A 19,813-nucleotide genomic window follows, 5' to 3' on the forward strand; every position below is an offset into this window, starting at 1 on the left:
AATCCAGAAGAGATCCTAAAATATGTCCCACAGTTCTATAGAAAGTTCTTCAGAGACAGCCTGAGTTTCAGATCCTGACTTTTATTGATGCTCATGCAATCTTTGGTGCCTCGCTCTAGTATTTATGCCTGCAGGTGATGACATTTGCATGTGAAAATGCTGTCACATGTGCACGGATGCAGCAAAGCATTTAGGCGCATGAAGAGTCCCACTGAAATCAGGGCTGAATGCTTCAATGCTTTGCTGGATTGGGGCTGTAGTGCCCGGCAAATATATGCCCATGGAAAATTGCAAGTGTGCCAACAGAGGCTGGGCTGAGACCCCATTGAAAATCAGCCCCGCAAATATCTTGTTTTTTTCCTCAACAAACTATAGGAACTGCTAAGTAAGGTGTTGGCAATTTTTACTTAACTGTCCTCTCTGGAGGGTGAGCCATCATTGCTCAGACCACAACAATTGGCCACTGAGTTGCACACAGAGAACTGGTGTGGAGTGGAATGGAGACTGACCGCACATGTTTATAAAGCTTTCAAGGGCCTGATGGCCAATGACCTGTTCTGTTCCTTAATTATTTTCCAGGATCAGTGAACCCTATAGTCACAGGGACATTTTTTTAAATTGGGAAGGTGGGGGAGGGGTTCTACCAAAATCCTTATCAGAAGCGCTCCAATTGTGATGGTGCAGAGCCAGGGCCAGCTCCAGGCACCAGCAAACCAAGCACGTGCTTGAGGCGGCACATTTTCAGGGGCAGCATTCCAGCCAGACTTTTTTTTTGCTTGGGGCGGCAAAAGCCTAGAGCCAGCCCTGGCAGCAGCAGCAGCGCGTCCTGCATGGGGGGCGCCCTGGGGCCTCTGTGGTTCGCGTCATGGAGCAGCGCCCACACCTTATGGCTGGGCGGGCTCAGAACGCGGGACACTCGGGCTGGGGGCTGCCCCGCGGGGCGCACGGAGCTGCCTGTGGGTGCCGCAGGGCGGCCGCCCCCCAGCACCGCAGCGGGGGCTGCGCGAAGTGGCCCGAGCTGTCCAGGGACTGTGGCAGGGCGGCCAGCAGCAGCAGCAGCTGCAGGACCATAGTGGGGACCGGTGCCCTGGGTGCTGCTGTGCAGGGCCCGTGTCCCGCTCTCCGGGGCTCCGCTCCCTCTGGGGCTGCCCTGCCCCGGCTCCTCAGCCTTCTGCCGGGCGGTCCTCCGGCTCTGCCCTCCTGGGTCCCGGCTGGTTCTGGAGGTGGGAGCCCCTGAGCTGAGGCTGGAGGGACCCTGAGCTGAGGCACGGCCCGGGAGATCCGCTGCTTACCCCAACCCTGCCAGTGATGGACCGGCTGGAGGCGAGGGGGGAGCGGGCAGAGTCAGCACTGGTCGGGGGAAGCCCAGGGCTGGGGCAGCAGGGAGTGCGGGTGCAGTGGGGGGGGAGAGCCCAGGGTTGGGGCGGCAGGGGGTGCGGGTGGGGGGGGGGGGGGCCCAGGGCGGGGGGGGGGGGCAGCCAACATTTTTTTTGCTTGCGGTGGCAAAAAACCTAGAGCCGGCCCTGTGCAGAGCAGATCCGAGGGGAAAAACTGGAGACCAATATGGCTGTGAAGGAAATCTGAAAAAATGTGAACCAAGTTAAGTGATGCAGAGCTGAATGAATCTGCAGAGAGCCTGGAATAATAACTCTGTGAGGTGTGAACTGCCCCATTCATCTCACCATGAGGTTAAACTCAAATGCTCAGTCACGATCATTTAAATGTCAACATCGTTAACGATTTCTTTCCTCTTGTATAAGAGAAGAGAGGGAGTAGATCCACAGAATTGACTGTGAATGACCTCTCATTTTGGCGTCACAAATGTGTGGCATTTTTTGAGATACCGTTATTGGTTTCTGTCCTAAATCAAGAAGGAATCAAGGAGTCTAGCAGATCCCATGGGCATATTCAAGACCTCCTCAGGGCGAAGGCCAAGGAGCCTAATGGATTTAAGGGGCACATGCCAATGTATTTTGAACATCTCCCGTCTATTGGAAATAGCACCTCCTTTCCGGTGAGTCCCCTGGGCAGAGCCCATTTTGTGGGTGAAGCTTGGAGGAGGACCTCTGCTTTTTTTCTCCCCATCCTTGCTCCAACCTGACCCCTGTGTTTGAGAGACCGAGTGACTCAGCAGTTCTCATTTGGAACACGATAGAGTTCTGAGGGACATAGCTGAGCTTCGTGGAATTGGCGAGTCCCTTGGCACGTGGAATTCCATTGGTCAGTGGAGGATGACTAGGGAATGCATTTCCCAGCTGGTAAGGACAAAATGGCTTCTCACTAACTCCTCTGCTATCAGTGCATTCAATACACTTCTACTAAACAACCGCAAAGAACCACCCAACCCTTTGGGATTAACTCAGCCCATAAGGGGATTGAGGACAGGATGGAGTAATGTGACCTGCTTTACTCTGGAGGCACAAGCAGGGGGAAAATCTCTTGCTGTAAAAACAGTAACTGATATCAGAGCCAGGGCTAGCAGTCCCAGAAGACCAGTGACCTCTCACCAGGGACGAAGAGAGGATGACTTAGAAAAGCATTCCCCTGTTGCACATGCACAGTTTTGGCTGTTCAAAGAATTGTACACACCTTGTTTGTGCAGAAGCACTGACCGTGCACCTGCTAATCATCGATGATTGCCAGGGTCAGTACTTGAAAAGTGTGTGCATAGGTGTTTTCACATATAAAGTTGTGCACCCATTCTAATGTCAAACAGTGGGCTTTGGGGGTGGTTCTGCATATTCTCTCCCTTCTGTGTGCAGATGCTGGAATCCATTAATCCTGCACACCAGTGCCAGTGCTCAAACAGGACATGGTCAGTTGTTTGTGTCTGTGCAAGTGGAGGCCAGCGTGCAAATCAGGCTTTGGAGGTGAAAATCCCAGCCCCGGGAGGGAGGTTTCTGGGGTGTTAGGAACCAGCCTGGAGAACGTGGAAGGAAAGCCTGAAAGACGGAATTCAGTGGCCTTCCCAAATGGAAATACAAAAACTCCCTCTGAGTCCTCAAGACCCTAGGCTTGAGCCACCACTGCTCTGCAGCTTGTGTTGCAACGTAGAGCAGCGCAGAGTGGGTGGAAAACAAGAAAGGGAGCGTAGCACACCTGCTTTGTACTGGCTCACATGATGCCACGAGGTGCCGGACAGCAGTGAATCAGGGCCTCGGTTGGCCTACTGGGTTTTATTTAGCCATGAGAGGGCACGGTCAGTTCTGCCTCATGTGCACAGTGGGCCCTGTTTCCAGCCAGCAAGGAGTACAGATCCATAGCAGCTGGTAAACAAGTGTTATTATTAAGGGATCCTCAGGAAGAGGTTAAGAAATACAGTGTCGCCTGTGGAGAACAACTGGCAAATAAACAGTTGTCCCTGGTCTCCAAGGAGGGCCATGCACTAAGGAGTCTCCTGTGTCCTCTGAGGGAAAGGCAAACCAAAGTCCTCAGGGTGGTAATCAGATGGTTCCCTTGCCTCAGGGGAGCAAATAAACAAGCTTCTTCTTGCCAGGGTCAGATTTCCAGGATGGCTTCCCCTTGGCAGGGCCGTTTAAGCTCCCCTTTCTCACCTCACCGACAAGAGTAAACAAACACTAGACTTCTTCCCTTGGCTTCAGGACAGGTCATTGTAAATCCCCTGATCATGGAGGAGAAAGTGCCTCCACCCTCTTTATGGCTGCCTCTTAATTAGCCCAAGCTGAAGGCCCCTCCCTTCAGTGCCTGGAAGCTCAGGCAGTCTTCATGGGACGTGGCAGGTTCCTCCCCCATGCCCTGGTGAAGAAGTTTAACCCTTTCACTGTCCAGCTAGGCACGTATATCCCATTTCAAGCCACCATGTACCCACTGCCACCAGAATGTGTCGCTGTGGAAGCTACACCCATTAAAATGTTTAAGAGGTTATTCAAAGGAGGAGAAGGTACACAAGGTCAGGGGAAGAAGAGCACCTACCTGCCCAGATGCGTGGGGAGAATGGAGATGGTTAACTCGCTCCAATTTGTAGGGAACCTCTTTATTACATATGAACTGAACTTCTTGAATTTCAAGGAGACTCAGTGGCTGCAGAGTTTTCCCAATGGGCGTTGCCCCGATGCCTCCTGGGTAGTCACCTCGGTGAGCATGAAGGGGGGATGCTCCAGCAATACTCCAGGGCCAACACAGAGCAGAGGTCTGGTGAATGGAGGAGACAGACAAGGAATCCCAGACTGCTCTGAGGATGGCCATCTTAAAGCACCTGGGCCTCCTGTGGTGTCCCAGAACCTCCTTTTCCATTATACCAGCCAAACTGAAGGATACAGACTTCCCAGCTGCACATGGGACTTTATGTGGTTCATTTTTATAGCAAATTGTCTATAAGAGAGAACCTGGAAGCTTGCAGAGAGAAATTGCTCAAGGCTCCCATTCACAGCCAGATAGAGGCAACTAGTTAACTATTGGTGTGATGTCCATATAGTACTGCATCATGGGGCTAGGACAGTAGAGTCCGGAAGCAATAGTGCTGAAGCACTGTAGTGAGATTGTACTGGATGGTGAGAGACTATCAATATTAATAGACCTAATGGACTCTAGCTGATAAGAAGCTTGATACTTGGCTGCATTTGTTGTCAAATTCAGCCCACTTTCTAAGCTACATTAACTGGGCGATTTCCTTTCTGAATGTAGCATAAATATTCTGCTTTTCTGTGGTTTTATAGGGAATTTTTTATTTAGTAATCGATACAGGGTGTACAGCGGTAGCAACAGTAATATCAGGATTAAGGGGCATCAGCAGAGCTATTGGGGCGGCCTTAAACTGGAACTACCGGGGGGGGGATAGAAGACAAGATTGAGGGACATAGGCAGAGCTGTGTGTGCAGCGGCGGCTCCAGGCACCAGCGCTCCAAGTGCGTGCCTGGCTCCCTGCCGGTCCCTGCGAGGGCGGCAGTCAGGCTGCCTTCGGCGGCATGCCTGCGTGAGGTCCGCCGGTCCCGTGGATTCGGCGGTAATTCGGCGGCGGGTACTCCGAAGCCGCGGGACCGGCTTTTTTGCCTGCCTGCAGTGTTTGGGGTGGCAAAAAAGCTAGAGCCGCCCCTGTGTGTGTGTGATGAATCCAGGGTAGGAATAGCAATGGTTGCCACAGATCAAGATTAGGTTGCAGCTGCAGAGCTATTGGGGAAGTTAGCTGGGGTGCTGTAGGGCAGGAGTGAAGTGGATTGGCAGAGCTGTACAGGATGCATTTCCTAGCTGAAAGTCCAACTCGGTTGCCGTTTGCCCACCACTAATTAAGATGCTGCTGTTTAACGATGCCTTTGAAAATATTCTCCTTTCAAGGGAGACAAACATTCACATATGCAAGACTGAGCGTGCTGGCGGACCCTGGCAGAGTGAGGGGAGAGGGTGGGCAAGCTTCCCTGGCTGAGCTCTGCCAATGCAAATCTCGACATGCAGCTGAGAGGAGGCCAGAGGAAACCAGGAGCGGTTCCGCTGGGCTCCCACAAGAGCAGGAGCTGTGGCTGTGCCTCCCATCACGTCTGTCCGCATGCAGCAATGTTTATATAAGGCATGGATAATGGTTACTCATTGATGGCTGGCACACGTCCTAATGGCGCAGCCAGGTGTGGAAACTGGCCTCTCTCGCCGTCTTTGCCCAGATAATGACAGACCCTATTTTAAGTGTAAGCGCCTACCTGTGGTTCACAGGGGGCAGGCAGCGCATTAGTGACCCTGACCACCAAATAGGGGGTAGCAGTCTGGAGTGGGGCCCTTTGTGTGTCCGTGACAGAACTAGCCACCTTGGGGCTTAAACAGCTGGCACTGGGAATGGGTTATGTGCCATCACTGTGGAGACTGAAAGACCAGCGGAGCCATTTCAGCTGCCCATTTGCTGATAACCCAGCAGAGCTGGAGGGGGGTGGGGGTGGGGGAGGGAGCACGTGCTGGCCCCCAAGTGGCCAGGCTGGATCTTGTCTTCCACACAGAGTGGGAACCTAGCATGCCTATTACCCTGTACTGGGGAAGCACCCTTCAACCCTTGCTCTCCAGCCACTTGGAGAAGATCTCCCACTCCCCCCAAGCCTCCATGCTGGCTGCCCATTCCCTTCCGCGCTGCTCTCCTCCTGAGCACCGTGAAACAACCCTCCGGGCCAAATTCTCCACCTTCACCTTCTCCCACACGCCCTCCTGAAACTTTGTTCCTCCCAAGCTTCTGTCCTGGTTGCCGCACCCTTAATCTCATTCTCCCACTCCTGGCTCCGTGACTTCTTCCACGTCACCCCACCCGCTGGGAGCGGCCTCCCTGCCTCCTCCCTCTCCATCGGGTGCCTGCGGGTAAGCCACGCCTGTCTGGGCACCCACAGCTTGCCCTGCCTGGGCTTCCCCACTGGCAGGGCTTCAGGACAGGTACAGTTCACCTGTGTGCACTCAGGGCACAGCACAAACGACAACGAATCCTAATCACCTCACGGGGAAAACAAATCTGCCCTGGAAAACACAGCACTGAAAGAGAGGGGGAGGGAAGCAGCAGCATCCCAGAGAGAAGGGGTAGGGAAGAACTAATGGAGAGGGGGTTCCCCCATATATATATTTATGGGTGAGCAGGGCCGGCTTTAGGAAGTGCGGGGCCCAATTCGAACATTTTCGGCAGGGCCCCAGCAGGGATGACTTAAAAAAAAAAAAAAAAAAAAAAAGTAAAAAAAAGCCTTTCATTTCTTAGCAACCGATTCCCTTTAAAAAGTTCTGATTGAAGAGATGTGCCACAGTATGTATTTTTTGTACCAATGGGGTTACCATACGTCCGTATTTTTTAAATTTTAAAAATTCCTCCCGGACGGCGATTTAAGAACCAAAAAGCCTGACATGTCTGGGAAAATAAGGATGTATGTTAACCCTACCTAAAGTTCTTTTCTAAAAAGATGGGCCTGAACTAGAAATGAGCTCCGTTTCACATGTGTGGGTCCCCACCATTCCCTGGGGGTGTGTTAGGGTGACCAGATGTCCTGATTTTATAGGAACAGTCCCGATTTTGGGGTCTTTTTCTTATATAGGATCCTATTACCTCCCTCACCCCCATCCCGATTTTTCACACTTGCTGTCTGGTCACCCTAGGGTGTGCACATGTGTGGGTCCCAGCTGCTCCTTGCCCCACTCATTAAAGCAAGTGTGCAGGGTTACTCCCCTGGGTACTGCAGGGCACCAGTGAACATGGGGCTGGCTGGAGGCGGGGCAGGGGCTGGCTGGAGGTAGGGTCTGGCTGCAGGCAAGGCAAAGGGTGCGGGGGTGGCTGGAGACAGGGGCTGGTGCGGGCAGGGCAGGGGGGTGCGGGGCTGGTGCAGGTAGAGGGTGCGGGTACAGCCCACCCTGTACGGTAAGTGCCCCGTCCTTCTCCCTCCCCCACCGGGGTAGCAGCAGCAGCCCAGGGCTCGGGAGCTATTTAAAGGGCCCGGGGCTTCTCTGCTTCCACTGCCCCGGCCCTTTAAATAGCTGCAGGAGCCCTGGGGAAGCGGCGGGGCTCCAGCAGCTATTTAAAGGGCCGGGACGGTAGAAGCAACGGGAGCCCCAGACTTTTTAAATAGCCCCCAGAGCCTCGCAGCCCTACCCCAGGGCTCCAGCAGTGGGGCTATGGTGACAATTTAAAGGGCCTGGGGCTTCAGCCCCTGCTGGGAGCCCCAGGCCCTTTAAATTGCCCCCTGGGGAAGCCGGGCCGCCTGGGTACAGCACACCAGCTCTTGCTGGTACGCCATACCGGGGCTTGGGTGCGGGGCCCTCTTAAGGGCGGGGCCCGATTCAGGGGAATTGGTTGAATTGGCCTAAAGCTGGCCCTGTGGGTGAGGGCACATTCGGGTTTCCTGCAGGTTTCTTCCTGTTTTTCCTGGGCTTCCCTTCCCGGTTAGGTAATCCTGCCCTCCTGTCATCTCTTTGCACAGCCACAGTCACTCGGGTATGTCCACATGGCAAGCTGAAACTGGCGGCAGCGAGTCTCCGAGCCCAGGTCTACACACCTGCTAAACATAGCTGTGTAGATGCTGGGGCTCGGGCTGGAGCTTGTGCTCTGAAGCCTGGGGTGGGCGGGAGTCCCACAGCTGGCAGGGTGGCTCCAGAAGCCCTCCGCTACGCTGAACGATAGGAGCGCGGGTTTCTTGCTGTCCATACTACACACTGAGATACAGGGGAGATGCCTGCAGGCCTGGCTGTTTGCTTAAGCACCCCGGCGTGCCAAGGAGAGGGTATATGGTGATCTTCACCATGCATGTAAACACTGCCTCAGGCAAACAAGGTGCGTCCTCCTTAGAGCAACTCAGCTATTGTGGGACTCACAGCCACGGCACTCCTCCCATAGAAACATTGCGTGCCACGCCAAACGCCATGGACGTGACCTAGACTCTGCCCAGCTGGTGCTCCACTCTAGGGGTAAGTCTACCCTGAAAGGGAAGGTGTGGGTGTAGCATGGTCAGGCATGCCCAGGCTACCTTTCATCTAGCTAGCTAGCTCAGGTGACAACAGTACTGGAGACGCAGCAGCATGGGGTAGCAGCCAGAGTACAAGCCTGCCAGGAACCCAGGGTACATACTTGGGCTGCTAGCCCATGACGCCACATCTGCACTACTAGTTACCCATGCTAACTATATTAAAGCTAGCAGGCGTACACAGCCCCATAATGAGGGAGACTTACCTGCAGCATGCCTAGTATCCCAATGTTCAGCCACCACACCTGCTTGGAGTGACAATCATCACCACCCACGTTCAGCTGATTTCTGATGAATGCTTATGGAAAAGTGAAACCCAACATAAGCCAGGCCATACTCCAGAGTGGAATGCAGGACGCCAAGCATACAGAACAGCTCATCTCTTAAGCATGGGTCAGTGGGAATCATCTCTTACTCACAAACCACAGAAGTAGGACAGTGGTTTGGCACGGCCATGGTTTCGGGACAAAAGCCATGACTTGGAGTGTGTGTTTCAATCCACGTTCATATAAGAGCTTCTTAGAGACAGAAAACACCTCCGAGACTCATCCATTCCATTTCTTGGGGACCGGGGCAAGACTAAATAAATAAATAAAATAAATAAATAAAAAGAGTGACTGCCTTTAGCCACAGGTGGGAAAACATATGAAAATTAAGCATTTATTTCATCCTTTTGTGTCTTTGGCTGTTATCCAGAAACAGGCTTTGACCTTTATGAAGTTGCTCATGATTCAAAATTGTCCAATGAGCACTTCATGCAAACTTGTTTTAGCCAATCAGCTGTCTAGGAACTAGTTGCTTCAGCTATTTGCTATATACACCTCTACCCCCATATAACGCTGTCCTCGGGAGCCAAAAAAAATCTTACTGCGTTATAGGTGAAACCGCGTTATATCTAAATTCGTGTTATATTGGGTCGCATTATATCGGGGTAGAGGTGTATATGGAGTGTATATGGGTAATTAGCCACCCAAGTCCTGTGGTATTTTGTCTGTTCCCTGATTAGAAGACTGTAATTTTTACAATGATAAAAAAGAAGATCTAAAGAGCTCTCAGGATAGTTGCACAAACCCGGGAGGCGCTCAACCTTAACACCAAGGATCTCAGGACCCAAAATACTTGGTCCTTGGGGTCAACATTTTCCATGGTCAGCAGCTAGCCGTATGGAAAATAAGTTTGTGGACAGGGCCAGACTTTCCAGCTGTGAAGAATGAATGAACTCACTGTGGAACGAGCTGTTTTCGGAGTGGAGTTTCCGGAATGAATTACGGTGGTGCTAGGCACTCCAGTAGTACCACTGGAGGCGTATAACAGTGCCAAGGTGTTTCCCACCATGCCTGCTGCCCTCCATAGTTTGGTCCATTGTCTTTTTCCTATTTAAGTTGCATCGGATTGTGTCTTGGCTTTCCCTTCTGTGTCTGGATTTCTTCTTTTTTCATTGTCCATGTTTTCCACTCATGGAACCCTCCCTAAAATTTCACCATTTTAAAATGTTTTCACTTGTCTCCCCCAGTCTTTTTGTATTTAATCTTATATTACAGCCATGCTCCGAGGCCCCAGCCACCTCAGGGCTATATGCTGGGGGCTGGATAGACACAGGAAGAGAGAAGCCCTGCTTCAGAAAGCTGACACTATAATGCCCCCACCCCCTTCCCCCAAACCTCTCTCTCTCTTCCAGTCCATTCTGTTCTGTCATTTAGCCTTTCTCACCTCTCAATTTTTGCTTTCCCTGTTTCCCTCTCTCGGCTGCTGGGAATGAGATGACGCCCAGCATGCATGGGGGAAACCCCAGCTGACAATCAATCCAGACAGATAGCACTATGCATTGCATCAACCCAATAAAAGCTGCCTTTCCTGTTGGCAGTTCTGTCAGCACGGTTTTATTTAGAAAGGTAAAGAGAACATGCAGAGAGATGCCAGCTGTACAAAGGTTCCCTCTGTGTGACTCAGTCATCCCCACCTTTGCACAGGTCACTCCTGCATCAGGAGTGTCCATATCATCTGAGCAGCTTCCAGGAGCACCCCGGAGTTACTAGCAAAACAACTGAGGAGATAAGGACAAAGTTCAATGCACTGAGCTTGGCCTCTCTGTGCAAGTGAATGGAGGGGGAAGGGAAGAGGGGAGATAAAAGACCAGGCCCTTATTCATTCCCCTGGGGAGGATCCCACACAGGCAGTCAACAGCACAACAGGGAAACCAGTCCTTATAATGCTTCCAGGCCGCAGCCCACTACAGCAAGACTGAACACGGCAAAGCACTGCCTCCCATTGGCCAGCCACGTCATCCTGGGGCATCTTCCCAGTTGATGTCAAGTGTTGTAGCACCACAGACTCAAATGAGGCTATGACAATTGACACCAGATGAGGATCTGCCCTCACGTTTTTGTTGGACCAGACAACCCCAATTGCTTTTGCACCAAACCCTTCTTGTTTCCTGAGATGCTGGCAAACCCCTTTGGCCTGACTCTCCTCTCACATCCACTTGCGTAAAACTGGTGTCACACCATTGATCTCATTTGAGTTATGTTTGATTGACACTGGTGTAAGTGAGAAGAGAAGCAGGCCTCTGGTGTCCTGGCAAGGTCCCCACTTTGTGTGTTTGCTCCTATGAAAATTGCCTTCCACTGGCTAAAATGGCTGCAAAGCAGAACTGAACGAATGCAGCTACCTCAGAGACAAAGAGCAGGTACTGGCAATAGTCAATATTTTCATTAATGACATGGATAATGGAGTGGAGAGTAGGCTTATAAAATCTGCAGATGGCACCAAGCTGGGAGGGGTTGCAAGCACTTTGGAGGACAGGTTTAGAATTCAAAATGACCTTGACAAATGGGAGAATTGGTCTAAAATCAACAAGATGAAACTCAATCAAGATAGGAAGAAAAAAAAAATCAAATGCACAACTACAGAATGAGGAATACTTGGCTACGTGCTAGTAGTGCTGGAAAGGATCTGAGGGTTACAGTGGATTACACACTGAATGAGTCTACAATGTGATGCCGTTGCAAAAAAGGCTAATAACATTCTGGGGTGTATTAACAGGAGCGTTGTATGTAAAACACAGAAGGTAATTGTCCTGCTCTACTTGGTACTGGTGAGGCCTCAGCTGGAATGCTGTGTCCAGTTCTGGTTGCTGCACTTTAGGAGGGAGGTGGATAAACTGGAGAGAGTCCAGGGAAAGCAACAAAAACAATAAAAGGTTTAGAAAACGTGACCTATGAGGAAAGGTTAAAGAAACTGGGCATGTTTAGTCTTGAGAAAAGATGACTGAGTGGGGACCTGAGAATAAGTTAAAAGCTGTTATAAAGAGGACAGTGATCAATTATTCTCCATGTCCACTGAAGTCTGGACAAGAGCTAATGGGTTTAATCTGCAGCAAGGGAGCTGTAGGTTAGATATTAGGAGAAACTTTCTAGCTATAAAGGTAGCTAAACTCTAAAATTGGCTTCCAGTGGAGGTTGTGGAATCCCCATCATTGGAGGTATGACAAAGTTCCTCCTCTATCTTAGTGGGTCCTGCGCTTATTGGCAGGTTTTCCTGCCTCAGAGATTCACCATGTGGGTTGGGGAATAGCCCAGAGACCTTCCCCTCTGGAAGAACCCACAGTCCAGGTCAATTGGGAGATTTGGGAGGAACCCAGGCCCACCCTCTACTCCAGGTTCCAGCCCAGGGCCCTGTGGACTGCAGCTGTCTATAGTGCCTCCTGTAACTGCTGCATGACAGCTACAACTCCCTGGGCTACTTCCCCATGGCCTCTTCCAAACACCTTCCTTATTCTCACCACAGGACCTTCCTCCTGGTGTCTGATAATGCTTGTGCTCCTCAGTCCTCCAGCAGCCCTCCCTCTCAGCTCCTTACACCTCTTGCTCCCAACTCCTCACACTCCCACCACAAACTGGGGTGAGCTCCTTTTTAAAACCCAGGTGCCCTGATTAGCCTGCCTTAATTGATTCTAGAAGCTTCTTCTTAATTGGCTCCAGGTGTACTAATTAGCCTGCCTGCCTTAACTGGTTCTAGCAGGTTCCTGATTACTCTAGTGCAGCCCCTGCTCTGGTCACTCAGGGAACAGAAAAGTACTCATCCAGTGACCAGTATATTTGCCCTCTAGCAGACTCCTGTACCCCACTGGTCTGGGTCTGTCACAGAGGTTTTTAAGAACAGGTTAGACACATACCTGTCAGGGATGGTCTAGGTATACTTGGTCCTACTTCAGTGCAAGGGGCTGGACATGATGTCTTCTCAAGATCCTTCCAGCCCTACATTTCTATGATTCTATCTCTGGGTTCTTCAGCTTCTTGATGATGTCTGTACTTACGTACCTACTGAGTTTGCTCACATACAGCCTTGCCCACTTAGCTTCGTCTCTGGAAATCTAGCTGTGTTCTTGCTCCCTAACAAAGACTGTGAGCGTAGCCAGTTGACGATGGGAAAGGAAGAATGGAATAGGTTGCTTTTCCCTAGCTACATTAGCTCTGCTGGCTGGCTGGCAATACGTGACTGTGTTTGTAAAGTGAGCAGATGTGGCCGGGAAGACCCATGGTAAGCAGAGTTGCTGCGGGCAGTGCCTTATGGTACCACCACTTAACACATTTACAGGGATTCAAAGGATCTGACATTATTTAATAGGGCCCCACGTCCCCGGTGAACTGCTGGGCTCATAGCACTGAGGAGGGAAGGTCTCAGTTTATCCCAGAATGGCAAGGAAGGGGCTAATTTCCCCCACGGGCTGTCTTCTGCTGAGCTCCATCAATCTGAGATCCTTGACTGGTGTAAATGGGCATAGCCTCACAGTCAATGGAGCTGTCCCCATCTGAGGGTCTGACTCATAACCTATAGGGACCGCCCCTGGAGGCCAAGAGGAAGCTCTGTAGCCTATTCAGCCCTTGGCTTCTCTGCAGACTGCCTGCAAAGATGCCAGCTAGCGCCAAAGGTCATAGTGGGTTTTTGTGACATGGATGCCTGTCCACTAGGAGCACAACGCAGGTTATTCAATGGCCATCAGATGGGAACAACTTTTGGTTGCCACCAACTTGGGGTCAGATTAGATCCAGTGACTGAGGCTCCGTTTGCCATTTCTGGTTTCCTGAGAGATCCACCCACCCCATCCGACATGACCCGACCCGCCTGAGTCACGGTTCAGTTCGGTTGCTTTTCTCAGTCTAATACTTCAGAACAATGTTTATGGGAAAAGTTGCTTAAGAACATGCTTGGGCTCCGTGTCACTCATCCCCTTTGGTAATGAAGCCATGAGGGGAAACTGCTGCCATTCTAGAGCTCAGGATTTTTACGAGTTATTCAACTGCTTCTGAAAAGCTGGGTTCTAATGTGGCATCGTCACCAAGGAAGACGAGAGCTTCGGTCTCACTGTGAGTGCACATAATAAAACCACTGTATAATTAATTCACGTTACACAATTCAGGGGCTGCAGGTCAGGAGTGAGGGGCCCTGGCAGAGCTGTGTGTGGGGAGCCCAGGGCTGGGATAGCGGGGGGGCTGCAGGTCAGGGGTGAGGGGCACTGGCAGAGCTATGTGCGGGGAGCCCAGCGCTGGGATAGCGGGAGGTGGGGGGGGAGAGCTGCTGATCAGGGGTGGGAGGCATTGACAGGACTGCATAGGGGGATGTTGCACAGCACTTCCCTGCCTAGAGCCAGGTACTGCTTGCAGCCCCCTTCCCTCATTTTCAAGTGCATACAAAAAGCAAGCCCTGGTTGGATTTGACTCTCTGCTCCTCCCCTAGTGGCGCAAGGCTGGGGAGAATCCAGGCTGCTTTTAGATGGCTGTCAGCCTGATAGCGTGGGGAATCCCAGACTCCAGATTTGTCAGCAAGCGTTGCCCATTAACTGCAGCCAGCATAACTTGTCTGTGTCCCAGCCTGCTTCCTTATGCCTTACCTTCACCCGGCCCCTCTCCCAAGATGTGCACGATGGAACTCAGTCTCTCTGAACAGCCCCATTTGCACGTGGGGCCTTATGACTCATAGATGAGATGGCAAGAGCCTCTTAGACCCTGCCCCAGGCTGGGCTGCTGTCCTTGGGACCTGATGGAGTGAGCCCAGAGGAACGTGCATGGCCCTGCTCTCTCTTCTTATTTAAAGGGACGGGCTCCCTTAAAACTAACGTTAAAACAATCCTGCTAATCCTCAGGCTGTACAGTCAGATAAAGCAGAAGGTCAGTCTGGACCCTATGAAACCCTGCTAGGAATTCACACATCCAGGCTGTAGCTCTGTCACTCAGGCCTGATACCAGACACACTGGCAATCACGCCAGTATCTGGTGGGCCCAAATAAGGACTCAGATGACACCAAACTCATGTTCCCTCCGTTCTGAGGCAAGATTTAAACCTAAAGGGGGTTGGGCCTGGTCATTGCTTGGAGGAGAGGCTTGCAGTCAAGATGCAGGTGCTGCAGGAAGAAATGGCATGCATGATTCATTGGGGGCGCTCGTCACCTTGAGCCAGCGCCCCATGGTGTTAGGGAACTCATCCTAGTTAGAGAGGCCTTATTTCAGCTGAGATGCCAAATCTGCTTTCTTTGCTGCATTAAAGATCCTGTAGCATTTGTGCAATATATGTGGGGTTAATTCTGGCATCCTGACTAAATTCTAGCCACCTCCGTTTCTCCTGTGTAAGAGATTCTTCACTTTTGGCCCCGTGGTGCTGCTGTGTGCTGTTACACAGCTCCCATGTTCCACTCCAGATTTGGCTGCATTTCAATGTGGCCGGAAGAGCTCTCAGTACAGTATATAATTTGTAGTGTAAAGTTTGTTGAGAGCGTTGGAACCTTTGGATCGCAGCAACTAGAGCTAGAAAACTGACCTACTAGGTCCTGCAACATCATGGAGATGGAAAAAGCTGTCCAAATGCAATAGCTAGTGGATGGAATGTGTCACGTAGTTAATAGCTGTTAATGGTTTTGCTGCCTAGTGGCTGGAGACCTGGAAATAGAAGAAGAACAGGAGTACTTGTGGCACCTTAGAGACTAACAAATTTATTAGAGCATAAGCTTTCGTGGACTACAGCCCACTTCTTCGGATGCATATAGAATGGAACATATAATGAGGAGATATATATACACACATTTATTTATTTATTATGCTCTAATAAATTTGTTAGTCTCTAAGGTGCCACAAGTACTCCTGTTCTTCTTTTTGCGGATACAGACTAACACGGCTGTTACTCTGAAACTTGGAAATAGAAGCTCTGTTACAGTGAATAACTGAGAAACGAATGAGACGTTTACAAGCATAGATTTTATAAGTGCCAAACCTGCTGTCTCTGCCCCTAAGTGACACCTGCCTCTCTCTGCCTGTGCCATTTTTCACGGTGCCATCACAGAATCTTGGAGCCATGTGACCGTTCCGTACCAGGCTATCATACAGATACAACACCTAGCTAAGGAATTAACCCCCTGACCTGCTATTATTCATTCAGAGTGAAGTTCAGCCCCGGGACGAGTGCCCACAACAAGTCTTTCGGCCCCTTTAATCCCCCTTAAGCCCCTTGGGTTTGTGCAGGCTCTCTGAATCTCGCCCTCAAGCATTTCAGTGCCTTAGTCATTTGGAGCATGGGTTTGGTTAGCCAAGTGACTACGTGTTCATGGTCCAGTGTATGAAACTGATGGAACTTTCCTATCACAGCAGTGTCACCTGAACGCCCTTAGCAGTTACACTACGGAGAGGTGACTCACGGCTTCGGTTCGTCTCATTTAAGAAGCTGCAAGTCAGGGTGTTTCCCAAACCCCTTCATTCAGAGAAATTGGGCTGGAAGCCTCATGAGAAGAGCATCTCTCATGAGATTCTGGGGGCGGGGTCTGGTTCCAGCCGGCATAGGAAATGCAGTGCAGAGGTGCATAATATTGTATGATAATTCTTAACAAGTCTCCATGATTTTTTTTAAAAGCACAAAAATCTTTGGCCTAGGATTTGGGGTCAAGGCTGGAGGTTGGGTGTGAGATGGGCGGGAGCAGATTTGGAGATTGGGTTTAAAATTTGAGGTGAAGTTGTTTTGGGAGGACTGAATTTGAGATTTGGGCTGTTGGCCTGGGTTTGGTTCTTTTTATCCTAACCCTTTTGCCCATCCTTAATTAGCAATGATAATGTGAGAGCAAAGATCCTTGCAGGGTGGCAGCCAGACCTGGACTGCAGGGTAGAACTGAGGGGTGTCTCAGTACTTCGTTAACTCTGCAAGGGCACTCAGACCTGCAAACTGCTGAGAAGGGCTGGGATGAATAGAACGCAAGTGGCAATAGCATGATTTGTACAGGAGAGGCTCCACTAGGTCAGTGTGGTAGGCTTGTGTCCTTGATTGAAAGGTCATGATTTCTTTTCCTTAAGCCACAGGGACGCAGGTTAGCTGGTGGCTGGAGCCACGGCTCAATAGAACTTGGGCCAACCCAAGATTAAAATTTGACCAGAGTGCTTGGAAAAGAGTGGGCACCTGGATCCCACAGTGAACTGCCACAGGGTCTGTGGTGCTAACCCAGAGGTGCTGGTCGATGGGCTGTCTGAGAAGGCTAACGTGCCGGAAGGCACATGCTGCTCTTGTGTTTTCTAAGCACCAAGCCATAGGAACCAGGTGCAGCCCCCGTGAAGGGAGGGCAGGGGCTAAGCAGTTACCATCCTCTGTTTTATTCCCTCCCAGCTGATCTGGACTGTATTCAGAACCCTCAGCTGATGTTTGCTCAGCCTGCCAGCAGAGCCGTGTGTGTCACTCAGCACCGGCACATGCTGGCTCGTACGCTGCTAGCCGCACGTACATGCCCTACAGCCCAGAAGGGCCTGGCAGCCGTTAGTGTCCCAGCATTTCTCCTGCTCTTGTTGTCTGGCTGCCAGTCCACATGCAGTTTGGGGTTTTTTCCAATTTCATGCGCGGCTCAAGGCGAGAGAAAGAGAGGATGCAAGGGGGAAAGAGTCACTCGTCTGTCTGTCTGGAGAGAGATGCCCTGGCCATCACGACTCTGGAATTGCCTCCATGGGGTCACTTCCTCACTGCCTGGATCTTTGTTTTAGTTTATAGAGGGGAAGAGGATGGAATCTACATTTCAGCCAGGTGCAAGCTCCTAGTGCCGAAGCAGCATTAATTGACTGATTGAAAACGCTTTCCCTTAGAGGCAGCTGGGGTTTTCATCGCCAGCCTGGGGTGCAACCCCACTGCAGCGTGGTAGAATACTTTGCCCCACACGTCAACTCCTAGGATGATTCCCACAGGAATTATCCCAAGACATGCAAAATACCCCATCCCATTCCCCCAGCTTCCTTACTGGAATGCACTGCACCTTGGGACCCTGCAGCAGCTGAAGCCAGCGCAGAATTCTGCAGCCTGCTTATTAAGCAGATCTGCACTTTGGAAGCACTTTCCAAGCATTGCGGGGAGGGATAGCTCAGGGGTTTGAGCATTGGCCTGCTAAACCCAGGGTTGGGAGCTCAATCCTTGAGAGGGCCATTTAGGGATCTGGGGCAAAATCCATACTTGGTCCTGCTAGTGAAGGCAGGGGGCTGGACTTGATGACCTTTCAGGGTCCCTTCCAGTTCTATGAGATAGGTATATCTCCATATATTTCAGCCAGCACTCTGGGATCCAGACTAACTCCCTAAAAACTTCTGGGTGGAATTTAAGGTGTGGGTTGTAACCTATCAAATCCTAAATGGTTTGGGTCCCGCTTATCCGAGAGATTGCCTCTCTCCCCATGATGTACCACCCTGAGATCAGCAGATGCGCTCTAGCTGGAGTCCTCTTGTAAAGCCTGAGGGGCCTGCTGCTAAGATGTTCTCCCAGAAGGCTCTGGAGCCCATTTTCCCCCTTGGTTTGCCACGGCTCAGATTTGTGAGCCTTCTGGCCAGGCAGCTTTTTTCTTGGGCTATTGCAGACGGGCTAGGGGTTGTGGGGTTTGGTGGATGCTTAGGGGCACCAATAATATAGTGAGTTTTAATAAATGGGACTGCCTCTTTCGCAGTTCTGGAGTCTGGCCTACACAGACCCCAGTGATGTGCCGTGAGCGTTATTATTTGTATCATACGTATCTATGTGTGTTTGTATTTGCCTCTCCTTCCAAGCTGTTGTATGTTTCAGTTTCACTTCAGATATGTGGGCCATTTCCATGGCCGCATCTAGCGCCGAGTCTCTAGTTCTGCCTCCTCTCTTTCCATTTCTAGTGCAGCGGTTTTCTAACCTGAGGTCCGTGTACTAGCTCCCTGGAAGTCTGCACTGGAAGTAGCTCGTTCCTTGCATTCTTCTCCTCTGCTGTGTCTTCGTGATAGTGTTTTTTAGGGCACAGGGATGGATTTTAGTGCTTTCTCCTGTCACTTTTTCTGCACTAGGAGTAAAAGTGCAAAGAGCTACCATAAGGCCGATGCGTCAGGACTCAAGAGGGGCATAAATGGAGAATAAGTGTGTGCATGCGTGTGCTTAAACAATGCCTGCACTGGATCATGACTGTTTGTACCCCAAATGTGGGCACACCCTCCTGTTTCTCCTCTGGTTTTATGCATTGTATCCCTAACCCAGGAACATTACCAGCACATTCTTCATTGTTGAACTGTAGCTCACAGGCTCACATTATCCCCTCTCCAACTATCTTTCCCATGTAGACTGGACCCATTGGTACTGCAATTATGATTAGAAGAGTCACTCCACTAGATTACAGTTGCAATCCATAGTTCAGAGTGCATCTTGCTTGTCTCCATAATCTTTGCATGCACGTAGGGACTATAATTCTTTTGTTTCAGAAAGCTCTGTCCTCCATTATATTTTGCTGGCTGGAAGTACATTCCAGCCTCCTGCATAGCTTGAAATCTGTTGTATTGGGGTGACTGCTCACTGAGTGCCCCTTCATGGCCAGGGGTAGCTCTGCAGGCACCCTGCCCCTGTTAGCTCCCTTTTGCAGCCCCTTAAGCACTCTACACAGTCTCTGTTGTGGCTCACAGCACCCCTACCCAGTTCACCTAGTCCTCAGAGCCTTTCCTAACAAAATAATCCAAATTAAGCTCAATGAGTCCCCAACATAAAGACAATAATCATAATTCAACAGTTCATACTTACCTCTGGTTCTTCTGCCACACCCAGAGCTCTTCCTCAGTCAGTCTGCTCCACTTCAAGCCACCAGTCCCAGCCCTTTCTGGAGGAACTCAGCCCTCTGGCCCTGGCTTCCTTCAACTGCAGTGTCTCCCCTGTTCCGAGGGAGGAAGACAGTCTATATACTGCCCTCCTCCAGAGAGCTCCTCCCAATGGGCTGGAAGAGAGGGAAGCCCTGCACCACCCTACGCTGTAGGGCTCCTGATCCCAGGCCCTTAAAGGAACAATGTCCTGGGCTTCTCCCAAGTCTAATTCCTAAATCCTTGGGACCGCTCCTCACTTCTGCTTCCAGGCCATTTTCTGGGCGTTTATGCAATTCGATA

The 19,813-nt window shown here is 50.9% G+C and overlaps 1 long non-coding RNA gene across 1 annotated transcript; it reads right to left on the minus strand.

Moving 5' to 3' along the window:
- Nucleotides 1-1,461: 1,461 nt before the first annotated feature.
- Nucleotides 1,462-19,579, minus strand: LOC117874585. The gene is made up of 3 exons (XR_004645032.1): nt 19,458-19,579; nt 8,630-9,002; nt 1,462-4,152 (listed from the first exon to the last, which is right to left on the minus strand). It is a non-coding gene; the product is annotated as an uncharacterized LOC117874585 (long non-coding RNA).
- Nucleotides 19,580-19,813: the final 234 nt, after the last annotated feature.

The sequence above is a fragment of the Trachemys scripta genome, chromosome 3, assembly GCF_013100865.1.
Source record: "Trachemys scripta elegans isolate TJP31775 chromosome 3, CAS_Tse_1.0, whole genome shotgun sequence".
Lineage (NCBI taxonomy): Eukaryota > Metazoa > Chordata > Testudines > Emydidae > Trachemys > Trachemys scripta.